This window comes from Octopus sinensis, linkage group LG28 (assembly GCF_006345805.1).
Source record: "Octopus sinensis linkage group LG28, ASM634580v1, whole genome shotgun sequence".
Taxonomy (NCBI): Eukaryota; Metazoa; Mollusca; class Cephalopoda; order Octopoda; family Octopodidae; genus Octopus; species Octopus sinensis.
The window spans coordinates 4882117-4882641 of NC_043024.1; positions in this window are offsets into that span (position 1 = coordinate 4882117).

Sequence of the window (525 nt, forward strand, 5' to 3'; positions counted from 1 at the left end):
ACAAAAGCTGCGGGGCCTTATAAATTGCCGGGGTTTAAAACTTCGGTAAGATCGAAAGTCTATGTAATGTTATAATATTCTATTGGTCATGTAAAGGACAATTTACAGACGAATTTTTATAATGAATAATCCAAATGTTATGAAAAATTTTTAATCGAACCTCTTAACTGTTTTTTGCATGTATGTCCTGTATTTGTCCTTCTATGTAACGATTGTATAATCATAATAAAGAAATATGGAGTTAGTTCCCCTTGACAACTCTTCCTAATTTTCTTTATTTCTTGCTCCTGTTTCTCAAGCACCTTGATTGTTTGATCAGTTCCACTTGACAACTGATATTTAAGAGAAAATCCAATCAAATATATACAAATGATTGGTAATTAACTGTCTAAAGAAGCATTTACGATTCTGTGGAGCTGAAAAATATGAAGTAACGTTCGTTGGAAAAAGGAAGAAATTCTCTTGAAGCTGTCTGTCCGCTCTGACTCGTTGACTCTCTCTTTATATCAATTACTATGTAACTAT